Genomic DNA, 24801 nt, shown 5'->3' with positions numbered 1-24801 from the left:
GGGATTCAAAAATGTTTCTTTCTTTTCTTCTTCTTCTTTTTTTTTTTTCTGATACACAGTCTTGCTCTATTGCCCAGGCTGGAGTATGGTGGTGCAATCATAGCCCAGTGCAAGCTCAAACTCCTGGGCTCAAGGGATAAGGGATCCTCCCATCTCAGCCTCCTCAGTAGCTGGGACTACAGGCATGTGTCATCATGCCTGGCTACTTTTAAAAAATTTTAGTAGAGATGAGATCTTGCTATGTTACCCTGACTGGTCTAAAACTTCTGGGCTCAAGGGATCCTCCTGCCTTGGCCTTTCAAAGTGCTGGGATTATAGGTGTGAGCCACTGCATCTGGCCCAGAAATATTTCTTAAACTAAAAAATAAATAGGTGAATGAATGAATGAATGTTAAATTCATGTTTAATGAATATAATGGAGAAACAGTCTGTGTACAGTACAGTCTGTGCACAATAAGTTTAATAGGTTACTATTATCCTCATAGACAAATGAAATAGATGAGTCCCAGAAAGGTTAGGAGCCAAAATTAAAGCGACTATACATAGCTTAAACAGGTTTGCTACTCTTTTTCAATTCACTATTGAAAGGAACAGACAATTCTTTGCACTTTGTTCATGATGTACCTCTAACATTTGTTATACAATTTTGCTTCCTCTTGACTAGGAATGCAATTAGCAGGAGGTGCAAGGTGCTAACACTTTTTATTACAATTTATGTCCTTCCATATTAGGTGTTTTTCATAAAAAGATCCCCTTTCTTTCATTTTCACGAGTGGATTAGGCACTCATATAATTTTGTCCCTCAGAGTGGCTTGTACATGACTACCCAAGAGGACGTCGTATTACAAATCCTGCCAGAATGAACTGGAACGTGAGTGCAGCATTCATAGCTTAAGGATGAACAGGTTGTTTGGTGCCAGGTTTGTACTTATGGAGATGTTCTCCATTAGTGTTAACTCCCAAAGGAGAATAAATTCAATAACAAAACATTTCAGTTTTTGGCATTTCTATGGAGAGTTAACTTTCCATTGTTCAAGGGTTAATTATCCATTATGTGAATCACTTTTCTTTCTATGGCTGCTTACATCTAGGAATTCAGTTTACCAGAGTGAGTAGGGAAAATAAAGAGATGAAAAGGAATATTCTCTATATATAAACTCCAGGAAAAAAATTGGTTTAGGCGACAGAATTAGATGTAGTTTGGGGATTGCTAAGTTGATTGACAATTGAAAATGGGTAAGATTAAAGCATGCTTTATTATACACAATATTTTGGGGTTTTTAAATTGTTTATTAGGGTCAGTTTGTAGTATATACAGTTATTCTCTGGATGTGATTTTTGTCAGCAGAATACCATCTAGGGTGCTAGAATGGGAATTTAGCAAATGGTACTTTAGAGGCTAGCTCGACTTGATGCCCCTCTCCTCTGAAGAAGGCTTAGTGTGCTGCAGCTTAATGAATGAAACAGCACTAAGCGATTCCACCAACTTCTCTACTCATTGATGAGAAACAACTGCACTAGGCTATTTTCAGCTATTATTTACCTCAAACAGGGCATTTAATTAGTGCTTGTTAAGACAGTGCAAATGATTTGGCTGCCAGTCTTCTTGCCCCTGCTCTTTATTGTGCTGTATGTCTGCCCCGCCTCTCTCCTGTCTAATTCATAGGGCATCCATAGCCAGTCTTCATGCCTTTCCATAACTGACATCAGCCTGACCTCCACAGATGTGGAGTCTGAGGAAAGGAAGAACCAGTGAGTAACTATAAGCAAGTATTGACAAGCTGGAGAGACTGTTGGTTAATATGATGCATTATAGGTAGGTCTGGTACTTTCTGACTACATGAGCTGACCAAGCTGGATATTTAGTCACTCTCATAAGTCCAGGAAAATTAATGGAACTACTGCAAATTCAAGATCCCATGTTCCATTAGAAATTACCCAAGCATTGTGGGGATTAGAGAAGTAACCTTAGCAAATGGTTGGAAATGCTGTCAGATAGTTGGAAGATCTAACATGGGAGTTAGGGAGGCTCAGATATAGAAGACTCTACCAATTTGTGTTCTAGACATGGACCTGTTTTTTTTTTTTTTTTTTTTCTTTTTTCTTTCTTTCTTTTTTTTTTTGAGACAGAGTTTCGCTCTTGTTTCCCAGGCTGGAGTACAATGGTGTGATTTTGGCTCACTGCAACCTCCACCTCCTAGGTTCAAGTGATTCTCCTGCCTCAGCCTCCTGAGCAGCTGGGATTAGAGGCATGCGCCACCATGCCCAGCTAATTTTGTATTTTTAGTAGAGAGGGGGTTTCTCCGTGTTTGTCAGGCTTGTCTCGACTCCAGACCTCAGGTGATCTGCCCACCTCAGCCTCTCAAAGTGCTGGGATTACAGGCATGAGCCACTGTGTCCGGCCGTTTCTTTCATTATGATAAGCAAGATGTATTCACTGTCAGTGCACTGACATGTAGATATCCATTCGTTCATCACCTATTCATTGATTCTCCACTCAGACTGAGGCAATCTGACATTGTTTGAGAGAGAAATTAACAAACCTAAAACACAAAACCTGCCCTTTAACCACCTGCAGTTTCATACATAGAAAAAACTTCAAATTAAAAACATATATAAATGCTAAATGAAGATAGATTTGTAAAATGCTACTAATGTCAGATCACTTTCATTTTGGGTTTTATAGAAAATTTCAGAGAAAGAGTGTGACTTGTCAAGGATATGATTTGGCTGATCTTGAAAAGGTATCAGAAAAATTATGGTTGCTGATGCTAATACGTAAATACAGCATCAAAATATTTAACATACAGTAAAATAGCTGAGAAAATAGAATAAATGGGATCATTTGTATATGTACTCAGTTTTATAAAATAAAATGAATTCATTAAATATATGCTCAATTTTAAGATAATATCAATTAATTTCTTTCTACTTAATTTTAAACTGCTTTATATATACAGCAATTAATATTTTGAAGTTGTACATAATAGAATTTAGGTTGATAAGCTAACGTGTATATTTGCTGAAGGATAATTACCAAACTTATCAGCTAGCTACATCTTTCTTTTTGCAAATACTGTTCATAAATATTTGTGTAAACTTTCGGTGTTGTCAGTATGACAAAAAGTCAACTACACTTCATTTATAGTCATTATGATGAAAACATTTGACTGAAATCAAAGGCAAGTAAGCCTGGCTAGAATTTGGCCATATATTTAATAGTTGAACATAGATATATGGTTGTGCATATATGTAAGCATTTATAAGCTAACATACATATACAATCATATGATACAAGCAATCAACTCCTTTTTAAGTTTTTAAAATATATGTCTTTCTTAGGGGAATCACAAAAATACTAAAAACCATTTCTATACAAGTAAGAAAGAACAATTTCTTATTGGGGTAACGACGATTCTGTTATTTAGCAATTTCATTTGTGTATATTTGCGACTGCCTAATTAAATGAATATAGCGTATAGGAAGTACTTACAGCTAAAATATGCATGCAAGGAAATATACATTTCACAACATGCATCCTTACTAATTTAATGAAATTAGAATTTCCAGGTTAGTACTAGGAAATTGAGTTATTGATAGTACATTGTGAAGGCTTATAATCAAGGTATTGAAAAAATAGGTAATATTAATACAGCCATTGAAGCACAAAGAAATACATCATTGTCTTGCCTTTGTATCGCAGGTATACTAATTCAAATTCTGACTTCTTATATATTTCAGTTTAGTCATGAAATTCTTCCACGGCCACTTGGAACTCCAGATCTCAGCAACTATAAGAGAAACCTCTCTGGCAGATTATATTTTTAAAAAATGTCATGTCTTGGGAATACTCTTAAATATGTGTTTTCACCTATTCTCTGCTTAAAGTTGCTTATATAATTTCCTATGCAGTCAATAATAACATGTTTTCAAAGTGTTAGAGATCTAGCTTGCCCTCAGTGCAGTTCTAATAGACATCCCTACCAGAGACTATGAGACAGTTTTCCTGGGAGTCTGCGCAGTTTGAATATTAACTGAGGATTGTTAACCTCCTATGTAGGTCTTGGTGGTTATGGCCTAAGAGCTAGTTACATTTTTTATACCATATTGTAAAAATTTAACACCATTTCCCTTTAAACTTTTTTTCTTTAGAAAACAAGATAACTAATGAAAATTACCCAAGAAATTCACATAAATAGTGTAGTACTAACATGAGCTAACTACAATAGGCAAACTTTACTATTAATACAACATTAAACTTTTACCATACTAGCCCTAATAAAACTCTGAGACTATTTCCTCTCACAATGACAGCTGAGGAATTTCATGTGCCTCACAAACTATAGGAATTGTGATAGGAAGCTGATTCTGTCCTAGAGGCCACCGACAAACCTGATAGGGCTGTAGCAGAGGTCAGTCTCTAAAGGAAACTTGGGATATACGAGCATGTATGAGTTTTATGGTTAAGAATCTGAATCACTTAGTATAGCAGACAAAATTCCAAAGCTGAGTACCAATGTAATATGCTAGATCACTGTACCAGCTTGGACAAGAGTACATGCAACAGGCACATATAATACACATCTGGTTAAATGTAAAATCATCCATTGCTGAAGTATTTTAAACTTCTAGGAGAAATCTACTGACAATGTGTTAATAGCAAGGACAACCAAAACAATAAAATAGCATCTCTCTCCTAAAATTTAAGAACATCGAGTAAGTGCCCCTTAGGCTGGGTTGTGATTCCTGGAAGTTTCAGCCTATGAGAACCATATTGGGGACATCAAAGACTCCCCCTCTTTCCAAAAAGCAATTCACTTCAGATGCTGCCACATAGTCGAATGCTTTTATGGCCACCATGTTTTTTTTTTTTTTTTTTTTTTTTCTGGTTTTTGTTTCTTCTTTTGTTTTTTTTTCCACACTTAATATTTTAGAACATGCCAGATTCTTGAAATTAGAAAGAATATGAGAAAACTCAGTAAGATGGAATACTTCTAGAAAAGAAACTAAGCAGGGACCTGATGGTAAAGGATAAAAACACATTCTAATAGGAATTCTACTTTTAGGGAGAGTATGAGTTATTAAGAAGGATATGGAAGGCACATTTTGGCTATGAAAGCTGGTCTATGGACTCCTCTGCTAGTCTCACATCAGACAGGATGCAACCACCCCCACTCCATTCCTTCGACAGCTTCCCAGAGCACTCTCAACCAGTGTCCCTTATATTGAGGACAACACTATATTTGGTTTTAATACTGTGAGGACAGTCATTTAGTTTTCCTGTGGCAGGATGATAAATTTCCCCGGAACCAAATAAGGATTCTCATTGCATTCTTCTGCTTGATACTATGAATGCAGAAGAATAAAGAAGAGGGTGTGACAAATCATATTTTCCAAAGGTCGAGTGTGGGGAGGTTCCCTAACATTTAAAAGCAACCAGTTAGCAAAGTGATCTTTAGAATAGTATTAGCAAGAATGTTTGCTCTACATCCAATATAGATATTCTTTCCTGCTTAGCTGGGTATGTAAGTACTGTGAGCATAATGTAAATACTCAGAACAGAAATGCATGGAAAGCTGGTGGAGTGAAACTCCAAGTGAACAATTAATCCCACTTTCACTTCCCCCATCTACCTCCCTGAATACTACCTCCCTGCCCCTACTCACCTATCTTCCTCCCCCCACAAGCATGTTTGCTAGGCATGTCAAGGCTGACATCCATCGGTGGCAGTATGAAACCTATGCCGGCAGGCTGCTCCTGAGCATAGTCTCAAGGCTCTGCCATTGTCCGTAGAGTGCTCTCAGTTGTGCCCGCTAAAAATCTTCATCATTCCATTTGACTGTTTGGTACTATTTCTTTAATTGTATTTTTTTGCTTGTTTGTTTTAAAAACACCCTTTGTTTCCTGCTTGCCTTAGAGACACCAAGAATAAAATCCTTGACACATCAAATTCTGGAACCTCACCACTCACCAGGACTGTGGTTCCTGATCCAAGGAGTGACGACTGAGAATCAGCACACAGTCTCTTGAGGGTGTCCAGGCCTGGCTGTTAAGCTCCCTGCTCTGATTAGTTTGTCGAGTTCACAGTGTTCCAGAGTGCTGAAGCACAGAAATTAGGGAGGGGAGGTGGAAGGAAAATCACTGGAGCCTCTTACGATCTAACTTCCACTAACTGGGAGGAAATGTCTTATAAATAAACAACAGTAAGAGAAACAAAAAAAAACCCATCCCGTCCTGCCAGAGGAATGTACATTATTGTCTCCCGACGGAAAACTTTACACCACACCAGAATGCAGCCATGTCTCCTGAAACTACCTCCCTCAAAACAGAAAGAAAAAGAGAATCAAAAAGGAAAGGAGAACAAAACAGAACAAAAAAGATTTCATCCCCTTGAATTCTGTTGGGAAGTTCATGTGAGTTCCCAGTAGACAAACTAAACTAAGCAATTTCAACAGTGTCAGTGTTCCAGAATTTTGTGCAGAGGCTGCTTATTAGCCAAATTTCATTTCTGCCCAGATCACTGCTGTACCATCCAGACATTTTCAGAAGGGAAGTTCAGGGAAGGGGGGAAGGGTACGACTGTGGAGAAGAGGAAGAAGAGAGGACAAAGGAAAACTCCTGATGAACCAGAATGCCCTAGCCACGGCCATGATACAGCGAGCCCCCACCCGCCACCCGACTACTGCTTGTTGAGGACTTGGTGATGCGGTGTGTTTTATCTACTTACTCTTTCTGCTCGGGAGGCTGAGGTTCCTACATTTCCAGCTCATGCTGGACTGTACCGTAAGCAACAAGTGAAATGAGTTCAGTGATCTCATTCTAGTCCTTCGACTCCTGTCCACATCACTAAGCGACTGCACAGCTTGGCACAGGCCAGGATGAGTCAGCAGTCTCTGGTCATGAGAGGCCAGGCCTGGAATAGCAGGGGGGTTTAGGTCAGGAGCAAAATGAAGCAGAAAGGCAGTCTAGATGGCAGGGCTCTGTTCTGCAATATCAGAAATACTGCAGGTCAAAATGAAAGCGCCTCATCAGCTCTGGGGTGAAGATTGTAGGACTATAAGAAAAGAAGCATCAAGAGAAAAAAAAGCTGCTTACCAAACATAGCAAGGACAAAACAGAGTGCCACAGGCAGAAAAAGAGGGCGCTGGTAGAGCCCTGGAGGATAAAAGATGCTCATTAAGGTTTCTGAAATATCTTTTCTTCCACATGCTCCCAAACATGAATTAAGAAATGGTGATTTCCTATATACTATCCTAGTATTTTTGCACTGTTTTCCCAATTCAGTAAGTAGCAAAACAAATAAAATGCAAAGCCCTGTAGTTAAATAGCAAGAAAAGCCTCATATTTCATAAAATAATACAATTATGAGTCTGATACCTCAAGTACATTAGGGTTAACAGTATCTGTATATAGCCTGTATGAAATGGTTAAAGAGGAGTACTCTTTAAATTGAGCTTGGGAGGGGATAGAGAAGAGCTTAAAGAAAAGAGAGATACCAGTTAATGATAAAACACACGGGAACTATGACACTGTGACCATATTTCTACTCAATGGGGCCAGCATACACCTCCATTAAACCTCCATCAAGACGTGATGTTCCCACTAATAGGACTTCGAACACCTCTCCCTCTGCAGTAGTATTGCAATATAGCAAGGGGAGAGGGAAAATAAAACAGACAGAAAAACAAGGTTCAACATAAAAAAAAAGTGAGTGACATTTTGTTTCAGAGGAGGCAAATTGCTCTATAAGTCAACTGATAAAAAAAAGTCTTGGTATCTGAACAGACTTAGAGAAACCACATCTAGATGAAGATACCAAGGTGGAGACTGATAATTGTCGGGAAATGATAGTAATGGCCATAAAGAAGGCAGAAAGCAATCTCAAGTCACATGATGTAGAATAAAACAGCATGGAAAACAGAAGGAGAGCAACAGACTTGGGGAACACAACTAAAATATTTCTTTAAAGCCCTTTTAAGAGGAATAATGAGGACCTACCACATAGTTCCTAAATGTTGTCCCTTAGAGATGCACAGATGTATATGGGTAAGAAAATGTAAAATAAACTTTCAGCTTTCATTTCAGAGGGTACTAAGTCATCTCAACACATATTTACTAACTGTTTAACCTTGGGCAAATGAACTTTCTAGTCTCAGTTTCTCCCTCTTTGAATAATATTATCATCCTCATGGAATCATTGTAAGCATTGAATCAATGTTCATCAACCCTTATCACAGCAGTACCTGTCATATGGCGAACATTCAATAAATTGCTTATTATTCATATTATTTGATTATCATATCATATCATCTGTATAAGTACCCAGTGAAAGAATCCCCTCCAGCATTGTTCCACTGGATTGAGTGGAATCAATATGAAGACTCTAGTAAAATCAGTTGAGTAACACTGCTGACAATGCTGCTTTAAAAAGATTATTTCTGTCTGGGTATGTTAAACATTATACTTGAAGACACAGGATGTTGGAAATCTATTATATGAAATCCTTGAATTTGGGTATCTATGTTGTCAAAGCAACTTGGAGCCTAACAGTTGTCCAGTAACTAGAGGCCCAAAAAAGAAAAGAGGAATTTTTAGAAGCTTCTCCAAAAGCAACAGGATAAAAGTGTTATTGGCCTTAACCGCATGATGAGGGCTTTTTACCAAAGGGGAAAACGTAGTCCAGTTGATCATCGCAGCCTAATTGATTAATTGTAGGTCTGACCATCTGGCTGATGAATGCTGACACCCAGCAGTGATTACTGTGTAACACAAATCCGGATGTGCTCTCCCTGATGCCTCCCACAATAATGGCAACTCTGAACTTAAGGTTAGTTTATTCAGGCCTCTTGGCTCAATCTCCTCATGGAATAGTGGTTGTGGCAGGGAATATTTTACTAGACCTGGTCAAGCATTATCTTCTCTTATTTCAGTTACCCACTCTTTTCCAACTCTACTCCTACCCACTCCTAAGCCCTCTCTTGTATATAATCACTTTTCATGCAAAGCATTCCATCTGTAGTTTTCATATTATCTGATTCTCTCATTTCTGGTTGCTCTGTTCTGAAAAATATTTGAGTAAACTAGAAGACCTATACTGCTACAATGCTATTTCACAGAGGATCCTATTGGGACATTTTTATTGTATCTTATTTGCTACTGGTTTACTTCAAATTACTCTGCATTTCCAAATAAAGAAAACTATTTCACCTATCTCATTAGCCTGATTAAAAGTCCCACATATGGCCCAAGTTTTCCATGAGGTTAACAATACAAGGGTTAATAGAAGATAATTCTTACATGGTAAGCCTACTTCTGACCCTCAGTTAGGAGTATCCCATGAAGAAGATTCCCCTGGAGCATACTTTACTGCTAGAGAAAGAAAGTCAGACCCATGTAAATGACAAGGTTCAATAGCAATGTCATCCACAAACCAATCTACACCTGGAGATGACTTGTGCATGGAGAATTCGCCAAGCAAATAAAACCTGTACATATAAATATAAACCCTGCGGAATTAGAACCAAATAATTTCACTGTATTTTGTGGGAATGCACAGGGGAGTAACTGACACAAAACATTTTATACAACCTTGACCAACCAAGTCACAATGACAAATCATCCGTTTCCTCTTTTCTTTTCCCAGACTGATTTCCAGCTCTAAATTCATCTTTTCTTTCACTCCCCACAGATGCTGAATTCTTCTATGTTCCAGGCTGAGTTAGTGTTAATTTTCAGTAGAGGACGGCAGTAGCATGCTGAACTGTAGAGTTCCGGGCTTGGAGTTGGGAAATGTTTTTGGCCTGACTGTCAGTAAACAACTATGTGTCTTGGGCAAGTCAAGTCCCTTAACTCCCCATGTCTCAGTCTCTTCATTGAAAAATGATAGGGTAGGACTGCATAAACTCCATAGTCTCTGCCAGCACTAAGATTCTATGGTTCTATAGCTCATTTCCTTTTTTTTCTCCCTTTGGCATCAACTGCTCAACAACTCTGCTTATAGTAATTTCTATGCTCTCAGTTATTAATGGAAAAATACTGTCCTTCATTTACTACTTAGTATTTTGTATTTGTAATCTCTCTTTTTTTGTTTGATGCTAGATATTTTGAGTCATAAACACCAACATATCCAAATAGATGGCTTTAAATCTGAAGGCGTTTAAGGAAAATAGCTTTCCCATGTAGAATATTTAGTGTAGCTGGGCATGGAGGAAGCCAGCCATCCAAAAGTGGAGCAAAGGGGCCAATTCACAAATGAGAGAAAGCCTTTCATAATAAGAGTATCCAGACTCTTTAACTTAGATAAAGCTAAAATGCTACCGACTTCCAACTACTTTTCCAATCAATCCCAGACACCATCACAGACACTTAGGACTACAAATCTGAGGACCAGCACTGGCAGCAATGCAGTTCTTATTTCACCTCCACCATCCATTGCCAAGTAGGATTTAGGATGGCATAGTAATAAGAGCCAAGAGAACAATCTGTCATTTATTTTCCTCCAAACTTTTTTAAATTTCCCATTTGGGCTCTGTTTCCCAGTTTTAATTTGGTAACTGCCATTTTTCAGCATTTCTTTTAACAGGTTACTAATAATTTCGGATACAGGATCTCATATTTCATTTTATGCTGCTAGAACTGCTGTTAATATTTCATCTGCCTTCAATTCAGCTCTGAATAAAGGCTGCTGGGTTTTGAGACACTGTTAACACTTTGGTTCTGGGGATTTGATCACCATGTTCATCCAGTTTGTCCATATTTTGTTAAGAAAAAGTAATAGGTTAGCTAACTCAGAAATATCTTAGGGTGTGCTATATACATCCTACGGATATGTCAGAGTTTCTTTTTCTGGATCTTTGATGAAAACCAACAAAAACAAGTATCCTGCGTTTGTTTTCACAAATGACTTGCCATTTGCTTCAGTGTCAGTATTCTGGAAGCAGGGGGCAGTGGTTAAGATTCAGGGCTCATAGGCAGATCTAGGTTCAAATTTTGGCTCTGAAATTATTATATGTACACCTCAGGCCAGTTCCTTAACCTTACCAAGTCTTTCTTTTCCCATTTGTAAAATAGGGATGATAATAATATCTACTTCTATTAATTAATATGAGGATCCAATAAATTAATATAAAGTACTGAGGACTTTCTGAGTTCTCAGTAAAGGATGGTTATCATTATCCTAGCATTAATAATATACAAATTTACATTATAGAGTTATTATTTTGCAACATCTTTTCAGGGTCAACAAATTATTTTTTAGTCCAGCCTTTGTTGTTTGCTTCATTATAGCTTACATTTTTAAAAAGTCTCTGCAAAATCATGTAAAATATTTAAAAATTTGATCTTTAAACTGTATGTACAGTTAGACTAATATATAGTACCATATTATTGTAGCACTTTCCAGTGAGGCAGCAAATTCTCAAAACTTTTTGTCCATCTAATAGCCAGCCCTGGATAATGCACATTGTACCAATACTAATCTTTTCTATAAAAAGATGACTTACAATATTTACCTTCTCCTACTCCCAAAGAATATAGATTATTTTAATATTCTTTGGGTATGTGTCAGTCACGGCCTGTTTGTAGAGAGAGACCATACAGCAATTTGAATAGAAAAATTTAGTTTAAATTATTAATAATAACAGGGGATTAAAGTAATGAGAGTAGCTAGTAAGACATAAAGAATACTTTAAAGAATGTAAGAATAACATGGGCCAGGCGCAGGGGCTCATGCCTGTAATCCCAGCACTTAGGGCCGAGGTAGGTCTTCAGTCTACGAGCTGAAGACTAGTTTGGGCAAAATGGTGAAATGCTGTTTCTACAAAATATTAGTCGAGCATGATGGTGTATGCCTGCAGTCCCAGCTACTTGTGGGACTAAGGTGAGAGGATCGCTTGATTCCAGGAGGTTGAGGCTACAGTGAGCTGTGTTCATGCCACTGCATTCCAGCCTGGGTGACAAAGCAAGACCTTATCTCAAAAAATAAAAAAGAATAGAAGAATAACAAATGTAAGGAACAGCCATTATTTGTAGGGCTAAGATAGCATACCCAAGGAAGAGTCTCCTCCATCCCTGGGCTGAGATCTAGATGTAGGACTCAAGACAAAAATCATCTGGACCCCTGGACCAGGATCCAGACCTTGTTAGACAATGCACAGTCATAACTCATTGAATGGCAGAGAAGTTGCTGGGGAGCTGCATCAGTAGAACCTGCACTCTAGGGTGCCAGTGAAAGCTATTTACAGGGAGGTATCTCATCTGAGGCACTCTGCTATAAATTGCCCAATGTGTGTGTACACGTGTGTGTATGGTGGGTGCCAGGGGTAGCTGCTACCTGCCAGGTACTAGAGAAGTTATCTGTGCTTCAGCTGCTGGGCACCGGGTTAGCTGCATTTGCTGCAGGAGCTAGATGCTGTAAAAGTTGGTTACATTGTAGAAGCCAGGCTCTGGAGAAATCGTGCGCATTGCAGGAGGCTGCCAAAGTAGTGCATGACAACCAGGAAGGAAAATTTCTTCTTTCTGCAATGTCTCTCTACCTTCTCTACTGACAAAGCACCCTCATACCAGCTAGCAAAGAAAAAATATTTAAAGAATCCAGATACATTTTTGCAGAGTAGGCAAGGAGGACTACATTTGGAAGGAGGCAATGGGAGGTAATACATTGGTAACTGGCACAGACATTATTATTTGCTCACACACTTCATGAAATAACTCACATTAGATATTATAATTCGATATTTTCAACTGATTGCACTACTGTTCACGTTTACTAATAAACGTGTGCATAGTTAAGCAAATACTGTCAGAATTAAGAAAAATAAGAGGCCAGTAAATAATTGCCTATAATAGAATATTTTAAAAAGTTACAGTACCAGTATATGTACAATAACCTTTTCCCCCAAGTGCTGCCCACATACATTTTAATTACATGTTTATAATTTACTTAAGAAAAAAATGTACAGAAGTACTAAGCTATTGACCTAAATTTATGCATCAGTGATCTCATGCCAGTATCTCAACTAAGTGGGTAATCAGGAGACTCATTACAAACAACCAAAAGCTTTGAGGTAAAAATTGCCTCAATTATCATTTTTCCTTTCTCTTTCCTTTTCTTTTTAATTAACTCTAGAACTCATATTTGCTTCTTCTATGACAATTTTGTGGAGGGGTGGCTCTTAAATATAGGGTGTTTTTTTTTTTTTTTTTTTTTTGAGATGGAGTCTTGCTCTGTTGCTCAGACTGGAGTACAGTGGTGCAATCTTGGCTCACGGCAACCTCTATCTCCCGGGTTCAAGCGATTCTCCGGCCTCAGCCTCCCAAGTAGCTGGGATTACAGGCACGTGCCAACACGCCTGGCTAATTTTTGTATTTTTAGTAGAGACGGGGTTTCACCATATTGGTCAGGCTGGTCTTGAACTCCTGACCTCGTGATCCGCCTGCCTCGGCCTCCCAAAGTGCTGGGATTATAGGCATTACCCACATGCCTGGCCAAATATAGGTTACCGTTTTTCAGAAAAATACATATTTAGAAATTTTTCTTATGATTCTTGTCCTATATTGTTCTACTCTTAATATTAAATAGAGAAGCATCAATAAATGACCAATTTGGTAAACTATGACATTGTGATCATTGTTAGAACTAGTTTTATATATAGGGAGAGAGTATATTCCAAAATACCTCCCCTACTTTTGCCTAATTCCCTAAGAAGGGAACAGGTGCTTTTGCTCTATAATTAGAGGTAGGGTTTAAAACCACAAACACCTGACATTAGCAAGGAGTATGGCTGTGAGAGGCTGACAGCAGAAAAGCTAATTGGGTGAGGAGAGTTCTATGGAGAGTAGACTGTACTGAGGTCAAGACCACAGAACACCCTTCTCACCATTCATCCATTTTTACCTATGCCTGGCCATCAGCAGTACTATCTGTTCTCACTACTATGGAAGGGGTCTACTTGTTACCTCACAGTTGTGTTTTCTGAAAGCCAGTGGTATCCGCAAAGGAAGCCATGTTGGGTTGTCTCACAATCACACAGTAGGCATCTCTGCCAGCTGCAGGTGGTTATCCTTATGATTTCCTTTTGTTTGTGTTATGTGTGGTACTGAGGATAAATTAATTACCCTATGTTTAGTTCTCTCCTCCAACACACATACACACCCCCCTCTCCTCTGCAATTCCTGAGTTCAAAAACAGATGATGACAAAGGAGTGTCATAAGTCCTTGTCAGGCAGGCGAGTCCATTTTATTTTAGTTTGCCCTTCTGTTCTGTTGGCTTTTCTGCTATGACCCACTATACTTACCCTGTCGGCTGTTCTTACTAGCAACATGCCTTTTTAATCAGCCTTCCTGGGGTCTGCATTTGATTACAGCATTTGTGTTCTATTTTGATTCTTTTGTACTGTGCCCTGTGGTGTTAGCTTGAAAGGTGTTATTTATAAAATGAAATTCTATTGTATTGCCAGTTGGATTCAAAGAGGACATATAATATTAATGCAGAATGTATTTAATAATATCTTGAATCTATTAAATCAGTTTCTTCATGAGAATACAGAATGGAAGGGAGGCACGTGGGCTGATAATCAGGCAATAAGACTTAAGAATCACCTGAAATTTTTCTTCACAAGCTTTCCTGAGAGCTGGCACAAGAATCATTCTCTTAATGTCAGGGTTTCCAAGTGGAGGAGACTACCTTTCTTCAGCCAGACCAGTGCAGTGCGCACCTGTTTAAACATTCAACTGTGCAGGCCAAACATTTTCCTAGGCTTTTAGATGCAAATTTTTTGACTAAGGAAACTATGAGACCAAACATGAATATGGTTTTTTTTTTACTACATAGGAAGATTTAGGTTATGAAGGAAATGTAATCACCTATTTCTAAGGATCTACTTTCAAGATTTGTAAAAAGAAGTATATTTGTTCTCACACTGACTCTTCTCAAAAGCAGGATAGGAAAATTCTAGTGATACCAAGAACTGATGCAAAGTTTCCAAGGTGGCATGTTCAGAATGATGTTCTCAGCTAGCAAAAGGGCAGGTTTCATTATGGACTGCTGGGCCTACAGTCAAACGTTTCTAGATTAGATTGATGGAGGAGTCCCCAAGTGTTTCAACTTCTAATTTTAATTCCAACTAAAGACTGAAACATTGTACACTGTATCATAGCTTGCACAGCACACTTCTTGCTGCATACATTCCATTCTTTCACCACAATTTTTTTTCCTGTTGATATATCTGAAATCATCAATGGCTATGCTGCTGTTTGGATAGGGAATAAGAAAGAATCTGGTTTGAAAGATGATTTAGGAATCAGGCTCTGCAGAACTTACTAAAAGAAACTGTAACATACAAAGGAACCTGGCTGGGCAGTCTTGAGAGTTCCTGGATTTTTACCTGTTCTCATTCAGTGGCATATTATATAACTCCAGAAAAATCAGGTCCAGTTTTCTAATCACTAAAAGGGGAATAACTGTCCTTTTCTACTCGCACTGGGCTACTTTAGGGATGGATAAGAAAATGATTCCGGAATCTTCTAAATGCTTGGCAATGAAGGTGAAATACAAATGCACAATATTATTAAAATGATAGTTTAGACCCCATTTTTGTTTCTCCAAATCTAGAGATGAAAATAGTAACAAAGAAACAATCTTCCACTTCAAAAAATAAATAATATACCCTTATTTATAAATGACATGTCAAACATAAGGAGCTAGGATGTGTTGGGGAATACACATCTCAATTTTGAAGGCATCAAATTATAAGCTATTTGCATGAAGGAATCACATTCATCTCTGTATCCACTCAGGTTCTACCTCATTGATTTACATTATGTAAGTATTCCATTCATTAACAAATGTTGAATTGAAATGAAAAATGAGATCGCACAAGTTTAGAGCTCACATTAACTAGAGACCATGTTAAATCCTGTTGCCTCTTTTTGCAGATGATACAACTGAGGCCCAGATAAGTGACTTATCTAAGTCCAATACTAAACATACAACAAGTTTTAGAAGAGTTATTTTAAAGATCTGCCACTGAAAATATATCACTGAATTAAAACAAATTAGATATTCTTCTGTCAAAATAAGCAGCACTATTCAGCTCAAATAATCTGATGTATCCTAACCTAATCAAGAAAGCTGAAGCCTAAAGTAACAAGTAAATGTAATCAAATAGCTATAGACCCATAGGCATGTTAGAAATGCCAAGTTACTGAGGGGTGCATATCTTAACACTTTGTCTATCAGCCAGTCCAAATGGCATATTTTTTTTCAAGTAAAATTAATGTCTTAACAATTTATAGGGGTGAAGTCAGCAAAATGGCAGAGTGGAAAACTCTACCTTTCATTCTTCCACAGAAATACTGATAAAACAATGTTGGAACCAAAATACCTTGAAAATATATTCAGATTGTAGCTGAGAAGTAGAGGTACCCTAGAGGATCCCAAACTAAAAGCAGTTGCATTTGCATGGGTTAAAAGTGCAATTTCACTTTAGAATGTCATGTCACTACTTCCCCCAGACTGGCTTAACTCAACACTGAGAGGATTGCTTCAGCTCATGAGTTCTCCTGTGCCGCAGAAAGTGGGATTGGAGTGTGCATCTGGCTTCCTGGTCTCTGGCCTCCGAGAGAACCCTCTGTTGGGTCAGTTCCTATATTACCTCATACTGAGTACTGATGCACCTGTAGAACTTCGTTCCCAGGGATGGGTAGGAACAAAGAAATGAGGAAGGTAACTCCTTACAGTTGGAGCTGCCTTGCAAGACTAGGAATAGGGGCAGAACTGAGGTTATTCTTAGACGAGGGAGGAAATGGAATGAAGGGGGCCTTATTCTCAGTATTTCAGAGTGCCTTCTGTGAAGCCAGTTTCCATTTCACCTTGTACTGAGCCTTGTACGACCATTAGAACTTGGTTCTGAGGGCTAGTTAGCAAAAAATAAAAGGAGCAGGCATCCTTTTGCAGCTGGCACTGCTCTGTATAATAAGAAAAAAGCACAGAACTGAGCCTTTTCCTTGAGAAGGCCAGGAAAGAAGTGTAGAGGGCCTTGCCCCCAGTCTTAGACTGTGCTCCCCAAGGTGTTTGTCTCTATCTTGTCTCATATTAAGCACCATGAACTGGTAAAGGTCTCTACTCATCAAAACTAGTCTATAAAGACTGGGAAGATAGCTGCTACTTCAAATGTACGGATCACAAAGAAAATCTACAAGGAACACAAAGAGTCATCTCCAATAACCATCCTGAAAGAAAAAGAGATCCCTGAATTAACTGACAAAGAACGCAAAATAGATATCTTAAAGAAGCCCAGTGAGTTACAAGAGAACACTGAGAGATAGCTAAATTAGGAAAAAGATACCAGAAGAAAATGAGAAGTTAAATAAAGAGATAGAAACAATAAAAAAGAACCCAATAGAATTACTAAAGCTGGAGAACACAAAAACTGAACAGAAAGATTCACTAGAGGAGTTCAAAAGCAGACCTAATCAAGCAGAAGAAAGAAACAGTGAACACAAAGACCGATCATTTGAAATTATGCAATCAGGAACACAAAGAAAAAAGAACGATGAAAAGTGAGGAAGGCCTAAGTGACTTATGGGACTCCAACAAGTGAATCAATAAACACATTAGGGAATTCTTGGGAGAAAAGAGGGAAAGGGGTAGAAAGCCTATTGAAAGAAATAATGGCAAGGAACTTCTCAAATCAGGGGAGAGAAATCAACATCCAGATTCATGAAGTCCAAAGAACTCCAAAGATCTACATTAAATTAAATTATAATCCAATTGTCAAAAGTCAAAGACAGAGAATTTTGAGAGCAACAAGAGCGAAGCAACTCATCACATTCAAGGGAGTCCCCATAAGACTGTCAGCAAATTTCTCATCAGAATCCTCACAGGCAAAGAGAAAGTAAGATGACATATTCAAAGTACTGAAGATCAAAAAACAACAACAACCTGTCAACCAAGAACACTATACTCAAAAAAGCTATCCTTCAGAAATAAAGAAGAGGTAAAGACTTTCCTAGACAGACATGTTGAGGGGTGTTCATCATCACTATACCTGCTTTGCATGAGATGCTATAGAAAGTTCTTTAAGCTGAAACGAAAGGATGCTGATCAGCAGCATGAAAAGATGAAAGTATAAAACTTACCAAAAAAATTAAGTATATAGTCAAATACTAGAAAGCTCTAGTGCTCTAATGATAGTGTGTAAATCACTTTCAACTCTGGTATAAACATTAAAAGACAAAACTATAAACATAATAACATGATTTGTTAATAGATACACAGTATAAAAAGATGTAAATTGTGACACCAATAACATGAAGTGTGTATATAGGAGAAATAAAAGAGTAGAGATTTTGTATGTGATCAAATTTAAATTGCTATCACCTTAAAATAGATGATTATAAGTTGTTTTATGGAAGTCTTACGGTAAATACAAGCAAAACAACTGCAGTAGATATATAAAAGATAAAGAGAAAGGAATCAAAGCATATTGCTACAAAAGATAATCAAATCACAAAAACGACAGCAACAGAGGGACAAAGGAACTACAAAACAACCAGACAATAATTTTAAAATGGCAGTAATAAGTCCTCACCTATTAATAATTAAGTGTAAATGGATTAGCTTCCCCAATCAAAAGATACAAACTGACTGAATAGATACAGATTAAGAAGAAGACTAACCATATGCTGCTAAAACAAAACAAAACAAAACAAGAACACACTTTAGCTTTAGGGACAAACATAGACTCAAAGTAAAAGGTGGGAAAAATATACTCCAAGCAAATGATAACCCGAAGCTAGTAAGAGTGGCTATTCTTATATCATACAAAATAGACTTTCAGCCAAAAACTGTCACAAGAGACAGAGAAGGTCATTCTATAACAAGAAAGGGATTAATTCATTAAAATGATATAATAATCCCCTTGATTAGGATCCTTTTGATTGGAATCCTCTTGACTGGAGTAGAACAAAAACTGAATAACTGTAAACTATTATTCTGCAGTAGAGATCTCCAATATACTACTTTTTATTTTTCCAAAGTTTTCCTGGAGATCACAGAGAACTGAACATGGAGAAAAAGTGAGCAAGAGACAGCAGTAGGCTTGATGCTTTAAATGGCTGGATAGCTAAAGATTATTGTTTGTGTATTAAAAAAAAACATGATTCTAGAAACATAATTGGGGTTTCACAGATCAAATTCAAATTATTAACTTAGTATTTCAGCCTCCATTACTTGCCCTGTCTTGCTTAGGCATCCTAGGTTCCAGTACTTCCCAACAAGTGTTCTGTGGTATATGCAGACTATGTTAGTGTTTTCCTTTATTTTGGTATTCCCACAGGAGACCTGATTTTAAATTTTCTATTCTATCATCTCCATGATTTCTTAAATTATGTCTAGACTTCTGGATTAGAATATTATTCATTTATTTACTATGATTCAATAAGCATCTTCTATGTGTGAGACAGTAGGAATAAAATACAAATAAGACTTATTTCCTATCTTCAAAGAATAATGGAATTCACAATATAGTGGCCACTTACCATGTATAACATGTGTTCCTGCTTTTAAGCTTTTATTCTTTCTATAATTAGTGTCCTACCATTATTTTATTGATTAAATTCCTTATTATCTTATAGTCCAGCTTATGTTCTGCTTCTTCCATAAATTAATTTTTACTTTTTATAGCCCACGCTAATTTTCCTTTCCCCCCAACTATTACAGTGGAAGTGGACACTACTCCCTATCCAAACTCCATTCCCTCATTCTTCCTAGCTACAGACCTCTATTTTGTGCAGACTGGCAATGTGCTCAGTGCTGGATGATGAGTTTTGAAATTTATAAGCCAATTATGACAAGTGTATTCTCTAATTTGCTTGCTTCCCTAGCAAAGAAGGGTGGCCTAGGGATTCAATTATAGCCAATAAGATCTATGTGGCAATCCACTTGAGAGGCAAGTTTCTGAGAAAGCTTTTTTTTCCATTACAAAGAGGAGGGTAAAAGGCAATCCTTCTGTTTCCTTCTCCTTCCCTCTTTGAACATAGACATGATGCTTGGAGTTGTGGCAGCTATTTTGTGATCATAAAGCAACAAGCAAAAAATAAAGACAAAAAGAATCCCAGAGATGTCAGCACCAGACTTTATCACATACCAGGAATTCCCTACCTCTCAACTTTTGGACTTCCTATTAGGTGAGAAAACTGAATCTCTATTTGTTTAAACCACTCAAGTCAGGATTTGCTACCTGCTGCTGAACACATTTCTAACCAAAGTAATAATAATAACATTCATAATTTGAGTTCACCAAATTGTTCTTCCTAACTAGATAACAGACATTGGTCACATTCTTGGCACTTAAACATTCATTTGCTTCACATCTTGATTAAATATGCTAGACTTTTATATGTAATGAAATTCTCACACAGAAAGGAAGGGGGGAATTTGGATTGGTATCAGAAAAGAGGATTAAACCAGGTCAAAAAAAGGAAAATTTGAGTCTATAACAAAAAATTATATGACAAGAATTTGTTACAATGTAGTTCAATTATACACAATATATAATTATTATATACATATTATGTATAATTATAGCTCAATTATATACAATAAAATAAAACTTTTAAATATTTTTCAAAATTAATAGCAACATATTTTAAGTAAGAAATAAGACAGTAGAATAAGCCCCCAAACAATAAATGTTTTAAAGAAGAGATGATATAAACAAATCTTCTATTAAACATGAAGACAATACTATGCAGTTCTACCTCTATTGAAACTAAGTGAGGAACTAGCGTTTGTCAAATACTACTAGCAATAAGACTCTTTCTCTGTCCTTAAGGTTGTATGACTGTGATTCGCCCCAATGCTACAGGCTCATTAGCATACTAATTATTTCTAAAATCTTTCACCTGAGGTTTGAATCCATGACTTAGAAAACTATTCTATCATTTGCTTTTGGAGAAAAGACTACATAAGTTGGGACAGAAGCTATTTTTAAGCCTTCCAAATATTACAAGTAAGTAGTAGGGAACTGTTGAGGAGAGAAATGAATAGCTTTGGGTCGTTTTAGGTTAGTGACCTTAAACATAAGGTGTGATTTAATCAGAAGCCAGAGTAATTATGGCAGGAGGTGGGGAAAAAGACTCAGAGCTGTCTGGAGTTAGGGAGGACTTTGGTGGCAGCTTTCAGCTTGAGCTAAAACTGCAGGATTCTGTCAGAGGCTCCACAAACAAAGGGCTGCATTATGTAACGCATCTTGTATGTCTTTGTGAACTATTCCACAACAAAGTTTCATTAGTTTTTTTTTTCTCTCCTAGAGATTTTACCACTTCCAGCGTGCAAATTGTTGCTCAGAAGGGAAACTTTCTACCTTAAATAAAAGTTTAAATCGTAAGCAAACTGACATTTTTTTCGGGAACAAATCTAATTAATTTGAACTTTATAACAACTGGGAAAATGTTTTTGAAGTTAGGTGGATGATAAGTAACCTTATTTGAAGAATTTCCCAATAATTTAGCAATAGTTAGCAATAATTTAGCAATAGTTAGCAATACTAGTTCATATCTCTCTCCCTCTCTGTCTCTATCATTTTCTGATAGTGTTAGTCTGTTTACACATGTAACACTTGTGGGTCACCTTTCAATGGAGCATTTCACAGGCAGAATTGGAAGACAGCATGTCACATGGATGGCACATAGCAATATGTTCTCATAAATAGTATCTGTTTTCAAAAGATTATTTATTTTGTTGCCCATTATGAAGATATTCTAAGATTAATTACAGTCCTAATACTGTCAAATTTAGCTTTGATGTACAAAACTCTATTTTTTTAGTAGTTTACTTTTTTTTTTTTAATCAATTACTAACTTAACAGGCTTTCATTTTACAACATTATTTTGGTCAGTTATAAAAATAATTTAGCTGCCAAACGGATTTTCTCATTTAACATTTCAAATGTTGGTTTAATGCTTATCACTTAGACTTCTATGAAGGTTGACTAAGGTTTACTGGAGGATATTGCATAGACCATGTCTTTTGGTCCAACAGTCTGGGCTGTGAATAGTCTAAATTTGCATGGAAGCTCCCAACTACCAAGTTATTCAAAAACTACAGGGACAGGGCGGGGGAACTGATTCTCAGCAGGTGGTACTCTTCCTTCTAATTTGGTCTTGAATGAATGCACCAGCATTCTGCTATCTCTTGGGTGGAGTGTGAGATTGAATCATTCAATAATGCTTATAGCGCTTAAGAACCAACTTCAAGGGAACTGTGGAATGAAGGCAAGTTATAGGTAACATACATGGATTTTCATTCTGCTGGACTTTTTCATTCAAAACAGCATCACTGTCAGACTCAGAATTATGGATAACTATGCCTCTCAGTCTACTCAGGATAGTTCCAATTTCAGTTCCAATGACCCAGGCACAATTATTAGTAGTGTTCACTTTCACTCTCAAAAGTGTCCTAGTTTGGATGATAAATTATGAGGTTACTCTGTATGTAAGCTTTGAAAAAGTTATTCATAACACCATTTACAGTGATAATCATTCTATTTAGGACAAATGAAAATAGACTCTATTGGCCAACTTCTATAAAAAGAAAGAGATAAACTAAAACATTGTTAATTTAATCTGAGAGCTTTAATCAGAAAGACCCTGCTATCTAAAAAGTTTATTTTACGATGACAACAAAATTTCTATGAATTATTTCGGATTTCTACTTTTAGGTCATTTTTTAAGCCTTATTTTATACAAGCAAGCACATATGACCTTAAAATTTGTGGTGGAGAAAGAAGTACAACATCTGAAATAAAGTTCTTTGAATCTTAGGTTTGAATTCTAATTCTACTGTTTACTCAGTGTGCAAATTTAAATAATTTCTGTGAACATTATTATTAACCCTTTCTAAAATGTGTTTAAAAATATTTTAAAAACCAGAAGGGAAGAACTACATATGCTGTGAAAAGCTGTAAGTTATTAACAGTTACTATTATTTCTTTTTATAAATAATGATAGTTTTTCCCTTTTCAACTTCTATGACACTTTTACAGACTGTAGAAAAACTTGGCCAAGCATGTGGTAGCAGGGGTCCTTCACTATAATCACCTTTGACACAGATCCACAATATTTCTGGGTGATATCTCTGCATGGACACTGATGGCCTAAAAGATCTAGAGAAGAAAGACTATAGATCTTGTACACCAAGGCCAAAGACTAAAAGGCTGAAATTTAAAGTACAAAATTCTTGTGAACAGTTTTGTTAGTGGTATCATACATACTACTTTAGATATAGATAATTTTTCTTGTATAGATATAAGAATAATTTTTCTTATATAGATACAAAATAGGGTTTCTTATATAGATAATTTTTCCTTGGAAGGAAGGGGAAACTTGAGGGGAAAAGTGGCTGGAGTAGAAAGACTAGTTTGTAAGGCAGAAAGATTTTCTAATTACTAGGTAGATTTTATTTTACTTTATTTTACTTATTTTTACTAGCTAAATTTTAAAAAGAGATTCCTAGATCTCTATAGACATGTTCCCCTTTCTTTTTGCCAATGTTTTCCTATTTCTTTTCTGAAATCTTAATTTGATTAGAAAAAAAAAATGGTGTTCCGATGCAATTCTCTTAGTTTACCTGACATCAAAAAGTATATGGAGGGTGTCTTTAGTTTTTTATTTATATGAATGTAATCAAATAATTTTATTTTTTAAAAAAGACTCACTGTTTTTCATTTTTTAAAAGACATTTCTTTAAAACTTTGAAGTAGTTATAGAAAATGCTCTCATAAATTATCCCTCCAAATTAACTGGTAGAAAGGGCTAATCCTGTTATGCATGCCATTTTTGTTTGTTTAAATTGACTACTCTGAGAATTAAGTCTGTATTACTTAGTTTGAGGCCTCAAGATTTTCAGGTATGCACAAACTTCTATCAACTAATTCTTTGTCTCACTGATGATCCTTTATTTTAAGTATATTCTACCTGCAAAGGTGGTAGGGTAAAAAGAGGAGTGGCTGGCAAGAGACTAAAGAGGGAAAAGGATTCCCAAGAAGGTGGTACTTAATATCTCAGGGCTGCAAAAGAGCATTAGAAATCTTCTCCAATCTCTTGGAGAAAAAAATATCTTTCACACATTCTGCCTATTAGAACTTCATTTGTGTTTAACAAGCCCCTCTTTTAAAATGCAAATTTGCCTTGTGAACCTGTAAACCTCCTTCACACCTTATTGTTAATTACTTTGATGTTCTAGAATATGATCAACACTTAACTGATATTGGCAATCTAGGAATGAACAAATTGTTCAGGGTGAAAAAGGAAAATGTTGGTGGAGTGGGGCTGTAGGTGGTAGTGTGAGAATTTCATTTGTGAGAAATAGAGCATACTGATATTCTGAAGTTTTGTCTAGGAGAATGGCAGTAGTTAGGGTACCACAAAACGAGCACTTTTCCTGATTGCCGATGTCCAGTTGAGATCAGAAAAAGTCTGGAAGCCTGCAAACCTAAGTTTTAAATATTTAGCCGTAACAAGCTAATCAAGCTTGCTATTTTCTAAAAACGTTTTAAGTTAATTCGTAATAGCTCTACAACTCGGTGACCTTGGGTTCTAAGACTCACGTGTTTCAACCTTCCAGGTTTAAAATTCAACTGATAAATGAATTCCAAGGAAAAAAAGTGAATATGGCCTAGTCCTTTTTTACTGTCTCCCTACTCATTTACTTCAGAGATTTTGGAATGCAATCCTAGAACATACTGTAAGCAATTTCAGAAGAATACACAGGATGCAGTATTTATCTATGTGTCTTAGTA

At 36.8% G+C, this 24801-nt stretch overlaps 1 protein-coding gene across 18 annotated transcripts in view; it reads right to left on the bottom strand.

The window, feature by feature from the left end:
* ZBTB20 (zinc finger and BTB domain containing 20) overlaps positions 1-24801 on the bottom strand; it is an 845365-nt gene that overhangs the window by 307031 nt on the left and 513533 nt on the right. For 2 of the 18 annotated variants that reach the window (XM_033211202.1, XM_033211210.1), the window contains exon 1: positions 6728-7489. The exons of the other annotated variants lie outside the window; for them this stretch is intronic. The gene's annotated coding sequence lies outside the window, so the exon portion shown is untranslated. Of the gene's footprint in view, positions 1-6727; positions 7490-24801 lie in introns of those variants that run through there. 18 annotated transcript variants of the gene reach the window in all.

The sequence above is a fragment of the Trachypithecus francoisi genome, unplaced genomic scaffold (genome assembly GCF_009764315.1).
Source record: "Trachypithecus francoisi isolate TF-2019V2 unplaced genomic scaffold, Tfra_2.0 Lachesis_group0, whole genome shotgun sequence".
Lineage (NCBI taxonomy): Eukaryota > Metazoa > Chordata > Mammalia > Primates > Cercopithecidae > Trachypithecus > Trachypithecus francoisi.
This window is presented reverse-complemented; position numbering and strand designations above follow the sequence as displayed.